We start from the raw sequence: 13,612 nt of genomic DNA, 5'->3' as shown, positions 1-13,612 counted from the left end.
GAAGAGCAGGGGAGTTATCCCCGGTGTCCTGGTCAATATTTATCCCTCAGTCAACATCACTAAAAACAGATCATCTGCTCATTATCATTTGCTGTTTGTGGGATCTTGCTGTGTGTAAATTGGCTGCTGCGTTTCCTGCATTACAACAGTGACTACACTTTAAAAGTACTTCATTGGCTGGAAAGCACTTTGGGACGTCCGGTGGTTGTGAAAGGTGCTATACAAATGCAAGTTTTTAAATTGAAGATTTATGTTTTCTGAACTTGTTATTTGGAACTCAATTGATTTCAGCCACCCCCATCATACCATTTAAAAAATTCACTTTGGTTCAGACAAGGCAATTAAGGCAAAGGCAGAATTCTCTTGATATTGAATTTAAAAGGTTTATTCAAAGAAACTTTCAGACATTGCCTTTTACAACTTCATGTGGGTGATCAGTCTGTAGAAGCGTTACCCTCTCTGGCTCCTTTGACAGTCATTTCCTTGGAACTCAGCCTCGGGAACCTTCAGTACGTGGACTCAAAGCCCCCGAGTATGGAGACCTGGGTTAGTGACATAGCTGGGTTTCTCAGTCTCGAGAAAATAAAGTTCGCCTTAAGAGGGTCAATGTCAGGGTTCACCCCGAGGTGGCAGCCTTTCGTCGACTTTCTCGGGGAAAATTAAAATGTCAGCAGATGCAGTATTCCGGGGGGGGGGGGGGGGGGGGAAATTTTCAAAGACCTTAATAAAATATTATTAAAAGAAAATCTATATTTGAAATGAATGAAATGAAAATCGCTTATTGTCACAAATAGGCTTCAAATGAAATTACTGTGAAAAGCCCCTAGTCGCCACATTCCAGCGCCTGTTCGGGGAGGCTGGTATGGGAATTGAATCGTGCTGCTGGCCTGCCTTGGTCTGCTTTCAAAGCCAGCGATTTAGCCCTGTGCTAAACCAGCCCCTGTTTGTTGCATTCATGTGAAATGAAAGTCACCTTTGAACATTCTCCCAGTGTCTGCCTGGGTCTCACTCCCACAACTCAAAAAGATATGCAGAGGAGGTCAATTGGCCACGCTAAATTGCCCCTTAATTGGAAAAAACAAATTGGGTACTCTAAATTTATTTTTAAAAATAAATGAATGTCACCAATGGACCAGGGGACCATAGGCTGCTCTCCCCTTTGAGTGAGAGAGCTGACTGGTGGTGATTTACCCTGAGAGTCACCACACCTCAGATGAGGGGCAAGGTTCATGGATAACCTCCGCCGATATGGGAGTTGAATCCATGTTGTTGGAGTCACTCCGCATCACAAACCAGCCATCCAGCCAACTGAGCTAACTGGCCCTTGAATATGTAATAATTCCTTAACTATTATCTATTCACTATCTCCCATTAGTTTCCCCGTCCATCTCAGACAGCTTGCCCCTCATACCCTGTTAGTTTACTTCTGTCAGAAGCACTTAGATACATTAAACAAAAGAGCCAGCTAACCACCACAGCCCATCTTCATGGCAACACGGCATGATTTAGGGGATTCCAAGCAGAAATGGGAACTATATATCTTTTAACTTACAAAAGCCCTTTCACTCTGTGATTCTTTTATTGTGCAATTTAAAGCCTGGTATTCGCAACAAGTTTTGAATATCATCAACCCACTGGAGGCAAAGTTGTGAAACCGGAGTGTCCAGCAGAAAGAAACCCTCCAACAATCCCCACTGACCAACTGTCAGAATGAACAAAATGCAGTCCTCAAGGTAATTGAGAGCACAAGCAAGAACAGCAGAATCCAACCCCAGCAATCAATTGTGAACTTGTTGGTGTCTCAGCAGATGTGATGAAACACAAAATCCCTTCCCACATTGAGAACAGGTGAACAGCCTCTCCCCAGTGTGAACTCGCTGGTGTGTCTGCAGGTTGGATAATTGAATGAATCCCTTCCCACACTGAGAGCAGGTGAACGGCTTCTCTCCAGTGTGAACCCGCTGATGTCTCTGAAGGCTGGATAAAACACTGAATCCCTTCCCACACTGAGAGCAGGAGAATGGCTTCTCCCCAGTGTGAACTCGCTGGTGTGTCTGTAGCGGGAATAGCTGAGTGAATCCCTTCCCACACTGAGAGCAGGTGAACGGCTTCTCCCCAGTGTGAACTGCCTGATGTCTGTGCAGGGTGGAGGAATCACTGAATCCCCTCCCACACTGGGAGCATGTGAACGGCCTCTCCCCAGTGTGAAATCGCTGGTGTGTCCGCAGATGGGATAACTGAGTGAATGACTGCCCACACTGAGAGCAGGTGAATGGCCTCTCCCCAGTGTGAATGCGCCGATGAGCCTCTAGTGCAGAAGGGGCTCCGTATCCCTTCCCACAATCTCCACATTTCCACGGTCTGTCCATATTTTGAATCTTTGTGTCTCGCCGGGTTGGACAATCAGCTGAAGCCTTGACAACACAGAACCCACATGTATGGTCTCTCCCCCCTGTGAATGGCGTGATATTCTTTCAGACTGTGTAACTGATTCAGGCTCTTTCCACAGTCAGTGCTCTGGAACACTCTCACTCAGGTGTGTGTGTCTCGGTACTTTTCCAGTCACACTGATGTTTAAAATATTTTGAAGCCTACAGAACGGGCAAACATTTCTCCTTCCAGATTCAAAGACCGATGGTATTCAGGTCCAGAGGAATCGAGTGACTGTCAGATCGAGACTTGACGCTTGCAATTTTTGTCTGTGATTCCTCCTCTTCTAATATCCTGTAAAAACAATTTACAAAAAATATCACTGTCAGTACAGGATAGAAATTCAGAACAGACAATTCTAGTTTCTCTGGAACGTTCTTTCTTTCCCCAAATGCTGTAAATCTCCATCCCACACACCTCCCTCCATTCTCACTCTGCTATATCTGATCTTAACCCTTCCAAATCTCCTGAAGGTGCTGATTCAGGCTGATTGACAGATCCATGATCATCACTTCCTGTCAGAACACAGATCATAACAAATAGAAGCTGCATTCAGCCATTCAGTCCATAGAACCTGCTCAACCATTAAATGAGCTAATTGGCCGATCTACCTCAGCACCATTTTCTCACACTATCCCCCATCGATGTGTTCAATATCGAGAAACCTGTCAATCTCAGTCTGAAAATACTTGATGACTGAGGTTCCACAGTCCTCTGGGGTAGAGAATTCCAGATCTTCGCCACATCCTCGAGTGAAGAAATTCCTCCTCATCTCAGCTTTCTCTCCATTTTCCGACTTGTTGCCCATAACATCTTTGGGTTGTGGGGGTGAGATCCACGCAGACGCAGGGAGAATGTGCAAACTCAACACGGACAGTGACCCGGGGCCTGGATCGAAGTCGGGTCCTCGGTGCCGTGAAGCAGCAGAGATTAACCATGCTGCCCACTGCCTTAAATGTTAGCCATCTCCTGGGGAAGCCAGCTCTTTAATTGTGAACATTAGGAAAGAGACCATCATTTTAGCCAGACAAATAAATGTGTCAAGCTGAGGGAGCAAAGGATGTCAATGTCTTTAAGCCATGATGTGGAGATGCTACCCAAAGATGTGCAGGGTAGGTGGATTGGCCATGCCAAATTGCCTTTTAATTGGAAAAAAGGAATTGGGTATTCTAAATTTACTTTTAGAAAGAAAAAAATTAAAATCAGGCAGAGATATGTCTAATGTTTTTATATGGTACATATTTAATATAATATTTATGGTTCTGTAATTAAGTACATTTATTATTGTTTCTAGTTGTGTAATAATGTATGCAGTTACGTTATATATTTCCAGTCTTCTCTTCCCTCAGAGGGTTAGTAGTCTCTGGATTTCTCTTCCACAGGGACCAGTGGGATCTGAGGGTCATTGAATATATTCAAGGATGAGTTAGCTATGGACTGAATGGCTGAATGCAGCATCTATTTGTTATGATCTGTGTTCTGACAGGAAGTGATGATCATGGGTCTGTCATGAGCACAGTAAGACGCCTTACAACACCAGGTTAAAGTCCAACAGGTTTGTTTCGAATCACTAGCTTTTGGAGCACAGCTCCTTCCTCGGGTGAATGGAAGGGGCTGAAGATGGAGCAGTGCTGCGAAAGCTAGTGATTCGAAGCAAACCTGTTGGATTTTTACCTGGTGTTGTAAGACTTCTCAATGTCTTTAAGAGAGAGAAACCTGGGCCAAGCTTTCCAGAGTCTGCACCCTCCCTGGATTCACTTTCTTTCCCTTCAGTTGCTGCAAGTCATCAATTGAAGGTCAGAATGAGAAAAGAAATGGAAAGGGGAAGAAAAGAAAATGTTTTACTCACAGATGTTGGAGACAGGAGGACGTTTCAGGTTGTGTGAAGCCCAATCTCCTTTCACACAAAGCCCGCGCTGATTGGAGGACCAGCGTCCTTCCGGTCCTAACTCTATCCATTGGCCAACACCTCACAGGAAGGTCAGGGGCTGGGCTTTCCCTCGCACATGCGCAGCCTCTCCTCTCTCTTGGACATGCGCAGTCCCGTGTCCGGGGGGGGAGGGGAAATCACCGAGCGGCTTCTCGCTCTCGCCGGAGCCGTCAGCCGGTTGTCTGGAAATCTTGTCTGGAGGAGAAGGAACTATGAGTGGGGCGGAGCTGCTATGTCCGCGCGCCGGGCCTGCGCACTGGAACCCTGAGACGTCACCACGGATTCACGTGCGTGAGCAGTAAATTTGTGACCAATAGGAAGAGTTGGTGAACCGGAAGAACTCTCTTCCACCATCCAATCAGCTCCCCCGTTGTCTGAATGCGGAAGCTGAACAATGAGCAACACTGGGGCTTCACAAAGACGGTAACTTCCTCCTGTCTCTAACATCTGTGAGTAAAACACTTTCTTTTCTCTCCCCTTGCAGCAACTGAGGGGAAAGGAAGTGAATCCAAGGAGGGTGCAGACTTTGGAAAGGTTGACCCAGGTCTCTCTCTCTCTCTCTCTTAAAGACATTGACATCCTTTCCTCCCTCAGCTTGACACATTAACTTGTCTGGCTAAAAGGATGGTCTATTTCCTTATGTTTACAATTAAAGGGCTAGTTTCTCCAGGAGATGGCTGACATTTAAGGAGATAGTGAATTAATATAGCACAGAGACAGTCTCGTGTAGTTATATGGTACAGATTATATGGTACAGGAGAGGATGCAGAGGAAATTCATAAGCACGTTGCCTGGGCGTTTCAGCGATGAAGAGAGCCTGGTTGGGAGTTTCCTGGGAGCAGAGGAGGCTGGGGATATGTGATATGGGTGGCACGGTAGAACAGTGGTTAGCACTGTTGCTTCACAACACCAGGATCCCAGGTTCGATTCCTAGCTTGGGTCACTGTCTGTGCGGAGTCTGGACATTCTCCCCGTGTCTGCGTGGGTTTCCTCCGGGTGCTCCGGTTTCCCCCCACAATCCAAAGATGTGCAGGTTAGGTGGATTGGCCATGATAAATTGCCCTTAAGTGCCCAAAATTGCCCTTAGTGTGGGTAGGGTTACTGGGTTATGGGGATAGGGTGGAGGTGTTGACCTTGGGTAGGGTGCTCTTTCCAAGAGGTGCTCCTTCCAAGGGCCGGTGCAGATTCAATGGGCCGAATGGCCTCCCTTCTGCACTGTAGATTCAAGCACCGCCCAGCTCACTACAAAAAAATCAATCCGGGAATACACCCTATACACATGCAAGAAGAAGGATTATTTTCTCTCTCTCTGCCGGGTTCACGAACCTTCACGGATACACCAACCCGATCCTTTCCATGAACCCCCCCAACTCTTTCATCATTCTCAACCTTCCCATCGACTTGGGGCTCGATCTCCACAATCTCACCTCCATTACACAATTAAAATCCACTCCCATGATCAGCTGGTGAGAATCCAGGTCCGGAATCGCTCCCAGTAACCTCTTTACAAAACCAATATCATCCCAATTGGGCGCAGACACCAACACCACCGCCGTCCCCTCTCACGCCCCACTCATTATCACAAACCTCCCAGGTCCAACACCTCTCTGGCCCCCGTAAACCCTGTTCTCTTGCTCAACAAAATGGCCACCCCCTTGACTTCCAATTAAGTGAAACACTTGACCCATTCATCCCTTCCTCAGTCTCATGGGGCTGGTTTAGCACACTGGGCTAAATCGCTGGCTTTTAAAGAAGACCAAGGCAGGCCAGCAGCACGGTTCAATTCCCGTACCAGCCTCCCCGAACAGGCGCCGGAATGTGGCGACTAGGGGCTTTTCACAGTAACTTTATTTGACGCCTACTTGTGACAATAAGCGATTTTCATTTTCAACTGACATTTCACCCTGAGTTGCATCTTCTGCAAGAAAATCACATCCGCTCCCAAACTCTTCAGGTGTGGAAACATACAGGACATCTTGACCCACCCATGTAGTCGGCGGACTTTCCCTGTCACGATTCTCACCAAAGGCTTACGCCTCCACCCCCCTCTAGTGTCCGCCAACATCACCATTGGGTTACCACCCCCTCCCCCATCCCCACATTGAACCGGGCCCACCCAAGATGGCCCCCCCACCCTGCCCATGACCAAACCCATCCTCCATACCTCCCACGTCGCCGTGCCCCCACCACCACCCCCCCTGCCTCACTACACTTCCGTTCACTGGCATTACCTGCTAACATGGCAACTCCCACCCGAAGGCCCCAAGCCCAGCCTCCATACAACCTGCATTGACCTTTCGTAGAAACGTGACCATGTGCAACAAGCACCGGACTACAGTAAAGACTGAAAATACCAACACGTCCAGAAAAAATACCCAAAACACAACAAAAGTCGGGGGGGGTAATCGCTCCACTTCCAACTTTCACGGACAGAACTCCTCCACTCAAGAGTCACCTTTCAGCTCTCCCCCAGCTTATGTTCCTTGATAAAGTCATTTACCTCCTCCGGCGGCCCAAAATAATATTCCCGGTTCCCACAGGTCACCCAAAGTCTGGCCGGGTACAGCACCCCGAATCGGGTACAGCACTGCCTTGGCCTTGTTGAACCCCGCCCGCCTCCTGGCCAGCTCCCCTCCAATGTCCTGATATATCCTGATTCGGTTTGCCTCCCATTCACAGTCCTGCCGTGCCCTGGCCCACCGCAGGATCTTTTCTTTGTCCTGGAACTTCTACATCCGCACGATCACTGCCCACGGCCGCTCCCCCACTCTCAGCTTCTGTCTCAGGGACCAATGGGCCTGATCCACCTCTGGGGCCTTGTCCAACACCTTCTCCTCCACCAATGATGCCAGCATCCTGGCGACCTAGTTCGTAGCACTCATTCCCTCCACTCCCTCTGACAGACCCACAATCCACAGATTTTGCCACCTGGACCTGTTCTCCTGCTCCTCCGCCCTCGGCAGCAGTGACTTACACAACTCCCTCGGGATCGCCACCTCCACCTCCAACAGCACAATACGGTCACTCTGATCGGTCTCCACCTTCTCCACTTCCCGGATCATCACCCCCTGCATCTCGAGGCACTTTCTCACCGTTCCAGGGTCCCGCGAAGTGGTGCCACTGCCCCCTCAATCGCCTCGACCAGTCGCTCTGCATTCCCTCTGCTGCCCAATCTCCTCTTTAATGAAGCCCATCAGTTGCTCCATCTGCAGTTTGCCTGTTGTCAATGACCCCCCCCCCCCTCTCCCCCTCCCTCCCCCCACCCCCCACCCCCTCCTTTGTAATTGGAACAGCGCCAAGAGTCTCCCCAACTCTTTCACCAGCTCTTTACCTGTCTTCAGCCGGGTCTGATAGCCCATAAACATGCCCATCTAGGGGAGAACCTCTTGCCCTGCACTCTCGCTCCACATTACCACTGAATGTACCCGGAACTCAGGCAAAAAGGGACAAAACCAACACCTTCGAGCAGGAACCGCCCTGTGTGCGCCCACTCACTCCGTGGCTGAGCCGCCCTGTGAGCGCCCACTCACTCTGTGGCTGAGCCGCCCTGTGTGCGCCCACTCACTCTGTGGCTGAGCCGCCCTGTGTGCGCCCACTCGCTCCGTGGCTGAGCCGCCCTGTGTGCGCCCACTCGCTCCGTGGCTGAGCCGCCCTGTGTGCGCCCACTCACTCCATAGCTGAGCCGCCCTGTGTGCGCCCACTCACTCCGTGGCTGAGCCGCCCTGTGTGCGCCCACTCGCTCCGTGGCTGAGCCGCCCTGTGTGCGCCCACTCACTCCGTGGCTGAGCCGCCCTGTGTGCGCCCACTCACTCCGTGGCTGAGCCGCCCTGTGTGCGCCCACTCACTCCGTGGCTGAGCCGCCCTGTGTGCGCCCACTCGCTCCGTGGCTGAGCGCCATGTGTGTGCGCCCACTCTCCGTGGCTGAGCGCCCTGTGTGCGCCCACTCACTCCGTGGCTGAGCGCCCTGTGTGCGCCCACTCACTCCGTGGCTGAGCGCCCTGTGTGCGCCCACTCACTCCGTGGCTGAGCCGCCCTGTGTGCGCCCACTCGCTCCGTGGCTGAGCGCCATGTGTGTGCGCCCACTCACTCCGTGGCTGAGCGCCCTGTGTGCGCCCACTCACTCCGTGGCTGAGCGCCCTGTGTGCGCCCACTCACTCCGTGGCTGAGCGCCCTGTGTGCGCCCACTCACTCCGTGGCTGAGCCGCCCTGTGTGCGCCCACTCACTCTGTGGCTGAGCCGCCCTGTGAGCGCCCACTCACTCCGTGGCTGAGCCGCCCTGTGTGCGCCCACTCACTCCATGGCTGCTACTGGAAGTCCATGATGTGCCCTTTCTAATTTGAAACGCCCAGGCTTCACATCCAGCTTGAGAAAACATGGCAGCCGGTCCTCGAAGAACCTAACGGGAGCCTCACCCTCCACACCTTCTGGCAGGCCGACGACTCGGATGTTATTTCTCTGACCCTCGGTTCTCCAGGAGTCCCCCACGTCACTCGGCCGGTTTTCCAAGGATTGAATTGTTGCCTTTGCCAAGGAGGCATCTTGCTCAACATTCAGGATTCTCTCCTCCGGATCATCGAGCCTCTTCATGGTGTTTTGCAGCTCGGCCTCATGAGCTCACAGATATTGAGTCAGGTCACTCAGCCTCTGGTCAATAACATGGAGAATGTCGGCAGTCATCATTTTCACCGCCTCCGAGAGAGTCCCGGAGAGCGCGGGGTCGAGAGACCTCCTGAGGGTCAGGCCGCCATGTTGAAAAGGCGGCTCCAGCCCCGCTGAATCCGCCTGTGCTCTTTTATCAACGGATTTCTTGATGTTTTTCAGCATAATCTTACCAAACCTAATCCGAAGCGTTCGAGGGACATGGCAATAAATATTAATTCAGGATGAGGGAGATGAGTGCCGGGCAATCGGGATAAATGACGGATTCTCGGCGAGTGGAACCAGAACCTGCGGAAAGCAGCTATTCCCGCGCCTGCTTCACGACAGATTTCCGATTGACGAGATGGTCGAGGATTGTGGGGAACCGGCAGGAAAATGGAGAGAAAGCTGAGATGAGGAGGGATTTCTTCACTCGAGGATGTGGTGCTGCTTCGGAATTCTTAGAATCTTAGAATCCCTACAGTGCAGAAGGAGGCCATTCGGCCCATCGAGCCTGCACGGATCCATATTCCACCCTATCCCTGCAACCCCATAAACTAATCTGCACATCCCTGGACACGAAGTGGCAATTTAGCACAGCCAATCCACTTACCCCGTACATCTAGGAGAACCCGGAGGAAACCCACGCAGACACGGGGAGAACGTACAAACTCCACACAGACATTGACCCAAGGCTGGAATTGAACCCGGGACCCTGGCATTGTGAGGCAGCAGTACTAACCACTGTGCTACCATGCTGCCATAATTCTCTCCCCCAGAGGGCTGTGGAGCCTCAGTCATCACGTATTTTCAAGACAGAGATTGATAGGTTTCTAGATATTGAAGATAGCGAGGGATATGGCGAATAGTGTGGAAAATGGTGCTGAGGTAGGTCGGCAATGAGCTCATTGAATGGTTGAGCAGACTCGATGGGCCGAATGGCCGACTGCAGCTCCTATTTGTTATGATCTGTGTGTCCAGGACAGGAAGCAGTGAGCAGGGATGTCAATCAGCCTGAATCAGCACCTTCAGGAGAATTGGGAGGGTGAATATTAGATACAGTGAATGGAGGGAGAGTGTGTGGGACGGAGATTTACAGCTTTTGGGGAATGAGAGAGGAAAGAATGTTCCAGAGAAACTAGAATTGTCTGTTTATGAATGTCTATCCTGTACTGACAGGGATAACTCCTTTTTCAGGAGATTAGAAGAGGAGGAATTACAGACCTAAGCCGCAAATGTCACATCTGGGATCTGTCAGAGTCATTTGATTCCTTGGGACCTGAATATCATCAGCCTTTGAATCTAGAAGGAGAAATGTTTGCCGGATCTGTCAGCTTCAAAGATTTTAAACGTCGTGTGACTGGAAAAGCACCGAGACACACACACCCGAGTGGGTTCCAGAGCACTGACTGTGGAAAGAGTTTGAACCAGTTACACAGCCTGAAAAAGCGTCACACCATTCACAGCGGGGAGAGACCGTACACGTGTTCTGTGTGTGGACGAGGCTTCAACTGATTGTCCAACCTGGAGAGACACGAGGAGACCCAAAATTTGGAGAAACCATGGAAATGTGGGGATTGTGGGAAGGGATACAGTTTCCCATCAAGGCTCGAAGCTCATCGACGCATTCACACTGGGGAGAGGCCGTTCACCTGCTCTGTGTGTGCGCAGGGATTCGTTCAGTTATCTAACCTGAAGTCACATCAGCAAATTCACACTGGGGAGAAGCCATCCACCTGCCCTCAGTGTGGGAAGGGGTTCACTGAGTTATCCAGCCTGCGGAAACACCAACGAATTCACACTGGGGAGAAGCCGTTCACCTGCTCTCAGTGTGGGAAGGGATTTGGAGATTCGTCCAACCTGCGGGCACACCAGCGAGTTCACTTGGGGGAGAAGCCGTTCACCTGCTCAGAGTGTGGGAAGGGATTCTGTGTTTCATCACAGCTGCTGAGACACCAACGAGTTCACACTGGGGAGAGGCCATTCACCTGCTCTCTGTGTGGGAAGGGATTCACTCGGTCATCCTATCTGTTGAAACACCAAGGAGTTCACACGTGATGACAGGGGTTGGATTCTGCTGTTATTGCTGCTGTTAATCACATCCAGGACCGAACCATGTTCATTCTGACAGCGAGTGAAGTTAGAGGGTTTCTTTCTGCTGGATTGGCCCGTTTCACTGGGTTTGTTTCCACTCGGCTGATGCTCTTTGAGCCTGGGAGAGAACATATCCACTGAAATGATCCACAAGTGGATAGAGGTAAAAGGGTTAAATGAGAACTGATTAAGAATAATTAACTATAATCATATTAAGCATATTAGGGGCTGGTTTTGCACAGGGCTAAGTAGCTGCCTTTTAAAGCAGACCAAGGCAGGCCAGCAGCACGATTCAATTCCCACAACAGCCACCCCGAACAGGCGCCGGAATGTGGCGACTAGGGACTTTTCACAGTAACTTCATTTGAAGCCTACCAGTGACAATAAGCGATTTTCATTTCATTTCATTTCAGCATTACTTGAGTGCAACAATAGCTGGGAATCCACTAAGGGTTAATCCAGATCATACATTTTAATTTCTTAGGTTTCACATCTGCAAGGTCAGTGATGTCAACTAGCTAAAAGGCCCCATTGTATCGTAAGAACTGGTGCTGCTATCCTAAGAACGAGTAGTCCAGTTTCTGTGGTAACAGCCAGTCTAGGGTGATAATGTCTGAATCAAAACTGTGTTTTTCAATTAATGTTAGATGCAGGTGTGGATAATTTGGAAACTTGGCAAGCGATGGAATGGAAAATTTGCACCAGTGCATTTAAATACAATCTCTCTTAAATTGAGGGACAGGCATTTTGGCCGAATTGAGTAATTATAAATTAGTTAAAGCCAATCAGAAGTAAAAAGGTGAGACATTAAGATAACAATATCCTTAAAAATCACAAACCGGGATGGAAAAACGCATCCTGGGATCACCCCATCTATATTTCTGAAACCTATTTCCTTTGCTGCTTGCTTTTACCAATCACCGTCTTTATTTTGCTTAAATTACTTAGTTATTTCATCCTGTGTATTATGATTTGAAGAATTACTACGATCTGTAATTGAATGAAAACTCACTACTGTATTCGCTAAAGACAATCAATCTGACTAGCTTGCTGCAGGGCTAGTTGAAAACTTTCTAAATTTTGTATTGAAAACATGTTTACCAGTGGCACAAGCTGACAAATAAAGTCCAAGTGGACTTTGCCAAAAAGCACAGACTTGACCTCTGTTATTTGGGAACTGAGAAGGGATAACGGATATCCAGGATTCCGAATAGACACACAGATCCATCAGTCAGGGATTGGTTAGAGTGTGGGTGAGATTAAATGTCAAAAATATCCTGGAACAAAAGGCAAAGGGAGAGGTAATGGTTGTAGTAAAGAAACAAAGCATTGGTCCAGAGTAAGTGTTAATGGCAGAATAAAGGACAACTCTGTCTGGAAGCAAAAAACATGAAAACAAGATGCAGACTGGAACTCGGCAAAAAAACAAATCAAAATGGAGGCGAGAGTTCAGGGTGTGAAGTTGTTGAACTCAGTGTTGAGTTGAGAAGGCTGTAAAGTGCCTCATGAGAAGATGAGGGGCTGTTGGTCCAGCTTGTGTTGGGCTTCTCCGGAACATTGCAGCAGGCCGAGGACAGAAATGTGAGTCTGGGGGACTTCAGTGACATATTTAGGAGAGGGGGACTCACAAGTTCTAAATATAGATGTTCAGGTACAACAGACACTTACGGGAACTTCCAAACCCAACAACCTGATTGGTGAAGATACAAACCCACTGAAAATGCCCAGGGAGGGGAAAAAACAAGAAAGGTGCAATTACTCTTCAGATTCTGAGGTGTCGCAGGGCTCGGCAAGTAACAAGGTGGCAAGGGCGGGCTCTCCCTCTCCCCTACCGACTATATCGTCAGCCATCGGCAACGGCGACCGCATTGTGGTGGCCGGATTAGAGAAACATCACCAAAGCTTGGCGGTGGAATTAAAGAAATCGGTCGAGGAGGCCCCGGCTCATAGCTCTGCAAAATGGGAAAATCTGAGTAAAATCCTGGAAACACGTGGTGCCACCGAGAAAAGCTGGGAACAGCCTCTCCTACCATACTGACCAGATCATAACAGCCTCTCCGACCATACAGATCGGATCGTAACAGCCTCTCCGACCATACTGACCGGATCGTACAGCCTCTCCGACCATACTGTTCGGATCGTAACAACCTCTCCGACCATACTGCCTGGATCGTAACAGCCTCTCCAACCATCCTAATCGGATCACATCAATAGAAACCAGCCCGACCTACAAACTTCTAACAGGATTAGACAGGGTAGATTCAGAAAGAATATTCTCGATGGTGGGGGAGTCCAGAACTGGGGGTCATAATTGGAGGAAAATGGGTAGTAAACCTTTTAGGGCTGAGGTGAGAGGAAATTTCTTCACCCAGAGAGTAGTGAATCTTTGCAATTCACTATCACAGAAAATAGTTGAGGCCAAAACGTTGTGTAATTTCCAGAAGGAATTAGACAGCTCTTGGGACTAAAGGGATCAGTGGCGATGGAGGGAAGGCTCAGGTTATTCATAAAATCATAGAA

General features: G+C 49.5%; 2 long non-coding RNA genes across 2 annotated transcripts; one reads left to right on the top strand and one right to left on the bottom strand.

Moving 5' to 3' along the window:
- Positions 1–1,537: 1,537 nt before the first annotated feature.
- LOC140422156 (uncharacterized) lies at positions 1,538–4,391 on the bottom strand. Its single transcript, XR_011947289.1, has 2 exons — positions 4,280–4,391; positions 1,538–2,724 (listed from the first exon to the last, which is right to left on the bottom strand). It is a non-coding gene; the product is annotated as an uncharacterized lncRNA (long non-coding RNA).
- Positions 4,392–4,463: 72 nt separating this feature from the next.
- LOC140422148 (uncharacterized) lies at positions 4,464–12,240 on the top strand. Its single transcript, XR_011947281.1, has 2 exons — positions 4,464–4,809; positions 10,196–12,240. It is a non-coding gene; the product is annotated as an uncharacterized lncRNA (long non-coding RNA).
- Positions 12,241–13,612: the final 1,372 nt, after the last annotated feature.

This window comes from Scyliorhinus torazame, chromosome 5 (genome assembly GCF_047496885.1).
Source record: "Scyliorhinus torazame isolate Kashiwa2021f chromosome 5, sScyTor2.1, whole genome shotgun sequence".
Lineage (NCBI taxonomy): Eukaryota > Metazoa > Chordata > Chondrichthyes > Carcharhiniformes > Scyliorhinidae > Scyliorhinus > Scyliorhinus torazame.
The sequence above is the reverse complement of the archived record's forward strand: the minus strand, read 5'-3'. Positions and strand labels throughout refer to the sequence as shown.